The 6502-nt window shown below is 36.1% G+C and overlaps 1 pseudogene; it reads right to left on the bottom strand.

The window, feature by feature from the left end:
- Window positions 1–456: 456 nt before the first annotated feature.
- LOC101589084 overlaps window positions 457–6502 on the bottom strand; it is a 12732-nt pseudogene continuing 6686 nt past the window's right edge.

Here is a 6502-nt window from a genome sequence, read left to right as displayed (position 1 = left end):
TCATTAATTTTATAAAATAATATCACAGCAAATATAAAGATGACAATTTTACCACATGTATTCAACACAAGAATTGACCTGTTGAAAAAGAAGAGCGTGCCCAATCAGTGCCCAGGAGAGTCAGTGCATAAACGAACGAACTGCTGGAGTGACTCAACTGTTTGGACCATGTATGGCCACTGATGCTGCATTTATTTTTTGTGCCAATTTAAATAGTGTTACTGAAGACATTGTATTTCCGCTTAGAGTACAATGCTTAAAGTGCAATGCTATCTTTTCCCTGTGTACATGTTCCACTGTTCAAGTGATGAGAATGCCCAGTATTACTTCGGCAGTTCAACTTTAATAACTGCCACAGAATTTGCTACAAATTTAGGTTCTTCAATTTTATTGTTGTGGAAGAATACTATACCTTTATTTAGGACTGTCTTAATGAACCTCTTCAGTGGCAGGTGCTTAGGAAGCACCACCAGAGGGAGGAGCTCCTCCACCACAGAAGCCCCTGGGCATTCCTCCAGGCATGCCACCTGCATTCTGGTACAGCTTGGTGATGATGGGATTGCAGGCTTTCTCCAGATCCTTCTGCTGATGTTCAAATTCTTCTGCAGACTTCTCTGCAGTCCGGTTCTTATCCAGCCATTTGATGATTTCATTAGACTTGTCAAGAACCTTCTGTTTATCTTCACCATTCATCTTGCCCTGATGTTTCTCATCTTGCTTTCACATTGAAAGCACAAGACTGCAGTGAATTCTTGGGGGACACTTTGTCCCTTTGCTCCTCATCTTCAGCTTTGTACCTTTCTGCCTCCTGGGCCATACGCTCTATGTCCTCCTTGCTCAAATGGCCCTTATCATTAATGATGTTGATCTTGTTTCTTTTCCTTTATTTTTGTCTATTGCTGAGACACTGAGGATGCCAGTGGCATCAATATCAAAAGTGACTTCAGGACAGTCCTATGACATTTTTTTCCTGTCTTTTGTTTTCTTATTTATTTATTTTTTCCATAATTTTATTGAGAAACAAATAGCAATGAGACAGTTTCAAACCAAATTGGTAGGACAGTTTCAATAATTAACACGTTGCATACAATCTTCCTAGTGGTTAATTGCTGTACAAGATGTGGCCATGATATCCTATTTACAAACACTATTAGAATAAATCACTCTATTCATTAAGATAATGCAACTATATATCTATCCTAACCATTTTGAATACACAGATACAAAAAAAAGTGACTTCAATCTGAGGATCACCATGGGGTGCAGGAGGTATGCCTGTGAGTTCAAACTTGCCAAGCAGGTTGTTATCCTTGGTCATGGCATGCTCACCTTCATAAACTTGAATAAGCACATCAGGCTCATTGTTAGAGTAGGTAGTGGAGGTCTGTATCTGATCAGAAGGAATGGTGGTGTTGCAATTGATGAGGAATGTCACAACACCACCATCAGTTTCAATATGAAGAGAAAGAGGAGTGACTGAAAGTAGCAAGTCTTGAACATTTTCAGACTTGTCTCCAGATAGAATGGCTGCCTGAATAGCTGCACCATAAGCAACAGCCTCATCAAGGTTGATGCGCTTATTCAATTTGTTTTCATTGAAGAAGTCCCATAGAAGCTTCTGGATCTTGGGGATTAAGGTAGAACCACCCACCAGGATAATGTTATGGATCTGGGACTTGTCCAGTTTAGCATCTCAGGCAGTCTTCTCCACAGGGTCCAGAATGCCACTAAACAGGTCAGCATTCAACTATCCAAATTGAACACGAGTAAGGGAGGTATAGAAGTTAATTCCTTCATAGAGGGAATCAATCTCAATGCTGTCTTGCATGCTGGAAGAGAGGGTTCTCTTAGCTCATTGATATGAATTACAAAGCCAGAGGACAGGCCTTTGTTTTCACTGATGTTCCTCTTATGTTTGTGCTTGAACTCAGCAATAAAATTACTGACCATTCAGTTGTCAAAATCTTTCTGACTAAGTGAGTGTCTCCACCTTGATATATCACCTCAAAGATTCCATCTTCAAAAGTGGGGACTGACACATCAAAAGTGCCACCTCAGGTCTGGGGAGATAGCTCAGTGGCATAAGCACCTGCCCGCTAATCAACCAATAGGTCATGAGTTCAATCTCCAGTACAAAAAAGAAAAGTTCCACCTCATAAATAGAACATCAGAACATTTTTTTCAGCTCCAACCTTTGTATCTGAGCCATAAGAAATAGCAGCAGCCACTGGTTGGTTGATGATTCTAAGTACATTAAGACCAGCAATGGTCCTAATACCACATTTAAAATAGCTATGAACTCATCAATGTCCAACTCACTGATGAGAATAGCACCCTCATGATCTAATCACTTTCCAAAAGCCCCTTCTCCGAAGATGAGCCTTTTGGGGACATTCTAGATGTAAAGCATAATAATCTTGTTTCCATTAAATGTCTGTCCACTAGTTTTAGCATTCCTGCATTTCTTTTTAAAGAACACAAAATAGTAATGAAAAAAACAACAAAAAAACAACAAAAAAACAAGCATTAGAAAGGATACTTCACTAAACAAAGTAATAAGAATTCAACTATGGTTGCTGTATTGCATGATGTTATCTTCAAATGAGCTCTTTATGTTACCAGATATAAATGTGCAAAATTGGTTTAAAAAACAAAACAACAAAATAATAAAAAGAAAAAAAAATAATCATTAACTGCTCCTTTCAAAAACCCAGCAAAATCCCGCAGTACAATTATCCAAATTTTCCTGCATATATATATACATAAATATACCTTTCCCCTTCTTTGTTTTGTCCTCCTCATCCCAGTTTGTCCTTTCAATTGAAAATATTCTTTCCCTTTCAGTGTCTGTTCTAAAACTCTTAGATTTTATTTACTCTTTCAGATTCTTACACTAGTGAGACAATACGATGTTTGCACATGTGGGTCTGATTTATTTCACTTACCAATGCAGTCTCTAGTTGCATCCATTTATTTATAAAAGCATCAAATTTATCTTTTTTATAGGTGAGTAATACTCCATTGTGTAAAAATATCACATGTTTTATATCCATTCCTCAGTTGATGGACATTTGAGTTATTTCCAAAATTTAGCTATGACAAATTGAGTTGCTATCAATATAGGTGGATGTATATTGATATTGCTGTGGTACAATGATTTCAGTTCTTTTGGAAAGATACATAGGAGGGGAATAGCTGGCTTGGATGGGACCAGCAGTCCTAGCTTTTCAAGGAATCTCATACTGATTTACACAATGGTTGTACCAGCCTGTACTTTCACCAACCGTGGAGAAGTGTTACTTTTTCTCTACAACCCCTCCAGCACTTGCTATTGGTTGACTTCTTGAAGAAAGCCATTGTTTCTGGCATAAAGTGTTATCTGCATTGTTTCAATTTGCATCTCTTGAATAACCAATGATGCTGAACTTTTTTTTCATATACATATTTGCCATATGTATCTCTTCATTTGTGAAGTATATATTCATCTCAGATGCCCATTTTTAAATTGAGTCCTTGAACTTTGGAGGCCTGATTTTTTAAAATTCTTTATATGTTTTAGATCAAAGTTCTTCACCTGACAGACAATCAGTTATGATTTTTCCCCAAAACAAATTTCCTTTGCCATATAGAAACTTTTCAAAAGGATGACATTCTAGTTGTTGATTCTTTGAAGCATTTCCTATACAGTTTTATTTTTGTTCATGAACTCTTTACCTACTCCAATGTCCTTAAGGTTTCTACCTACTTTCTCTTCTAGAAAATTTAGTGTTTCAGTTTTAATATTTAAGTCTTTGAACCATTTTGACTCTATTTTTGTGCAAGGTGATAGGTATGGGTCTATTTTAAGCCTTTAGCATGTGAATAATCCAGTTTTTCAGGCACCATTTATTAAAAAAGCTACCTTTCTTCCAGTGAACATGTTTGGCCCCTTTGTCAAAGATAAGGTGGATGAGTGTGTTTGTAGTTGTGTCTACATCTTCCAATCTGTTTCACTGATCTTCAGGTCTGTTTTTTGCCAGTAGCATGCTGATTTTACCACAGTAGTATAATGTGAAGTCAGGGATTGTGATGCCTCTTGCCTTTTCTTTGTTGCCCAGGATCACTTTTGATATTCTAGGTCTCTTCTGGTTCCACATGGAATTTAGAAATATTTTTCCCATATCTATGAGGTATACTTATAGTATTTTAATTGGGATTGCATTAAATTTGTATAACAGTTTGGGAGTATGGCCATTTTCACAGTGTTGGTTCTTCCTATCCAGGAGCAAGGAATAACTGCATTTTCTGAAATCCTCTTCAATCTTTTTTTTTTCCAGAGTACTATAACTTTCACTGTATAAATATTTTACTTCCTTTGAGAAATTGATTCCTAAGTATTTCATTTTGAGGGGTGTTATTATGAAAGGCATAGTTTCCCTAATTTCTCTCTCATTGTGTTTGATGTTTGTGTATAGAAATGCTGTTGATTTTTGAGTGTTGTTTGTACTCTGCTATGCCACTGAATTTGGTAATTAAATTTACAAGTCTCTTGGAGTTTTTGGGGTTGTCTGTGTAGAGTATCATGTCATCTTCAAATAATGATAATTTTACTTCTTCCTTTCCAATCATTTTTCCTTTTATTTCTTTCTCTTGTCTGATTGCTCTGGATAATGTTTCCAGAACTATATTGAGCAGTAGTGATAGTGGGTATTCTTGTTCTGTTCCTGATTTCAAAGTGAGCGTTTTCAATTTCTGTCTGTTTAGTATGATGTTGGCAATTAATTTGTCATAGATGACTTTTATCAGGTTGATGTAAAGGGCCACTATTCTGATTTTCTGTAGTTTTTTTTTTTTTTTTAATCATGAATGAGTGTTGAACATTGTCAAAAGACTTTTCTGCATCTATTGAGATGATCATGTAGTTTTTGTTGTTGGCTGTATTAATGTGGTGTACTATACTTATAATTTGCATATGTTGAACCATCCCTGCATTCCTGTCATGAATCCCACTTGGTCATAATGTATAATCTTCTTAATGATTTTCTGTATTCTGTTTGCTAGTATTTTATTGAGCATTTTTGTATCTATATTCTTTAAGGAATTTGGCCTGTAGTTCTCTTTTTTGGTTGAGTATTTCTCTGGTTTTGGTATCAGAGTAACACTTTTCTCCAGGAATGAGCTTGGGAGAATTGCTTCTCTTTCCATTTTATTGAAGTGTTTGAGTAGAGTTGACATTAGATCTTCTCTAAATTTCGTGTAGAATTCAGCTGTGAATCCATCAGGACCTGGGCTTTTCTTTTTTGGGAGATTTTTATTGCATTTTCAATTTTATTCATTTCTATTGGGTTATTTGGAATTTTTATATCTTCCTGATTCAGCTTTTATAGTTTGTATGTATCTACATGTAGGAATCTGTCCATTTATTTTGTGGTTTTTATCCTGTGAGTGTAAAGAATTTGGAAATAGGTATTAATGATCTTCTGAATTTTTACAGGCTCTGTAGTGATTTTACCCTTTTCACTGTTTGGTGCATGAATGTGAATTTTTTTTTCCTTTTTTGATGAGGTCAGCTAGGCTTTATCAATTTTTATTTATTCTTTTAAAGAACCAACTCTTTGACTCATTAATTCTTCATATTGTTTTTTTTAAATTATTATTCTTGTCTCCATGGCATTTATTTCTGCTCTGATCTTTATAATGTCCTGCCTTCTTTGGGCTTTGGGCTTGTTGTGATCTTCTTTCTCTAGGAGCTTGAGGTGCAGCATAAGATTGTTTATTTGGCCTCATTCCATTTCCCTGAGGTGAGAATTTGCTGCTACAAATTTCCCTTTTAAGACAGCTTTTGTTGCATCCTACAGGTTGCAGTAAATTGTATATCTGTATTTTTGTTTGACTGTAAATATTGTGTAATTTCTTCTTTAATTTCATCCGTGACCCATTTATTGTGCAGGCTGGGATTGTTTAGTTTCCATGTGTTTATAGAGGTCTTAATGTTTCTTTTGTCAATAATTTCCAGTTTCATTGTACTATAGTCAGGTAACATGCATGGGATAATTTATATTTCTTTTGTATTTACTTAGGCATGTTCTATGTGCTAGTATATGGTTTGTTTTGGAGAATTTCCAGTGTGCAGCTAAGAAGAATGCGTATTTTGAAGGATTTTTTTTTTTTTTTTTGGGCTGGCTTAGGATGCCTTAAGGGCAGGTCTGGTAAGGAATGAGGATCTGGGGATTGAATCACAGAATCTGAGCCTCACTGCTTTGCTTAAGCAGGCACTTAAACAACTGAGCTAATGAGCAGACCCCCAAGAATGTGCATTCTGATTCTCTTGGGTGGAACACTGTATAAAGGTCTACTAAGCCCATTTCTTCACAAATTTGGTTTAGTTCTGTTATTTGCTTGCTGATTTTTGCCTAGTTGACATATCTCTTTGTGTTAATGTGGTGTTAAATTCCCCCAGTAAAATTATGTTGTTGTTGGGGCCGGGGAGATGGCTCCGTGGAATAAGCACTTCCCTGGCAAG

Source organism: Octodon degus, unplaced genomic scaffold, assembly GCF_000260255.1.
Source record: "Octodon degus isolate 3935 unplaced genomic scaffold, OctDeg1.0 scaffold00141, whole genome shotgun sequence".
Taxonomy (NCBI): domain Eukaryota; kingdom Metazoa; phylum Chordata; class Mammalia; order Rodentia; family Octodontidae; genus Octodon; species Octodon degus.
The sequence above is the reverse complement of the archived record's forward strand: the minus strand, read 5'-3'. Positions and strand labels throughout refer to the sequence as shown.